General features: G+C 48.4%; 1 protein-coding gene across 1 annotated transcript in view; it reads left to right on the top strand.

Annotated features, from left to right (window-relative positions):
- Positions 1 to 675: 675 nt before the first annotated feature.
- Positions 676 to 1003, top strand: part of SLC12A8 (solute carrier family 12 member 8) — a 106640-nt gene continuing 106312 nt past the window's right edge. The window contains exon 1 of the mRNA XM_063932776.1: positions 676 to 759. The gene's annotated coding sequence lies outside the window, so the exon portion shown is untranslated. The remainder of the gene's footprint in view (positions 760 to 1003) is intronic.

Below are 1003 nucleotides of genomic sequence, written 5' to 3'. Positions count from 1 at the left end.
ATAGGACAGGACTCGGGCGGCAGTAAATTATATGAGGACATGTAGGATGAATGATATATAGGACAGGGTCGTCAGTATATGATATGAGGAGATGTAGGATGATATATAGGACAGGACTCGGGCGGCAGTATATGGAATGAGGAGATGTAGGATGATATATAGGACAGGACTCGGGCGGCAGTATATGAAATGAGGAGATGTAGGATGATATATAGGACATGACAGGGGCGGCAGTATATGAAATGAGGAGATGTAGGATGATATATAGGACAGGACAGGACAGGGGCGGCAGTATATGATATGAGGAGATGAAGGATGATATATAGGACAGGACAGGGGCGGCAGTATATGAAATGAGGAGATGTAGGATGATATATAGGACAGGACTCGGGCGGCAGTATATGAAATGAGGAGATGTAGGATGATATATAGGACAGGACTCGGGCGGCAGTATATGAAATGAGGAGATGTAGGATGATATATAGGACAGGACAGGGGCGGCAGTATATGATATGAGGAGATGTAGGATGATATATAGGACAGGACAGGGGCGGCAGTATATGAAATGAGGAGATGTAGGATGATATATAAGACAGGACAGGCATTGAATGTAGTTTATACAGGACATAGGGGAGGGGAAAGGACACAGGGGCGGGCGCCCGGGCCGGGTACAGTACACTACACACGTGGCTCAGGTGACGCAGGAGCCCGGAGGAGACGCCGCACTGAGCTGGGGAGAAGCCCTGGAGTGCAGACGGGGTGAGTGAGAGGGGAGCCGGGGCCGGGTACTCTCCCCAGTGCCACCTCCTCTGTGCGGCCCTGGGCTGGGAGCACGCTGCTGTCTGTGTGTATATACACTGAGGGGATTACGCCTGATACATATACACAGGGACACCTTACACTATATGTATGTATGTATGTATGTATGTATATATATATATATATATACATACACACACACACACACACACACACACACACACACACACACATTACACCTGTA

The sequence above is a fragment of the Pseudophryne corroboree genome, chromosome 7 (assembly GCF_028390025.1).
Source record: "Pseudophryne corroboree isolate aPseCor3 chromosome 7, aPseCor3.hap2, whole genome shotgun sequence".
NCBI classification, from domain to species: Eukaryota; Metazoa; Chordata; class Amphibia; order Anura; family Myobatrachidae; genus Pseudophryne; species Pseudophryne corroboree.
Note: the sequence above shows the minus strand (reverse complement) of the source record. Positions and strands in the feature narration are given on the sequence as shown.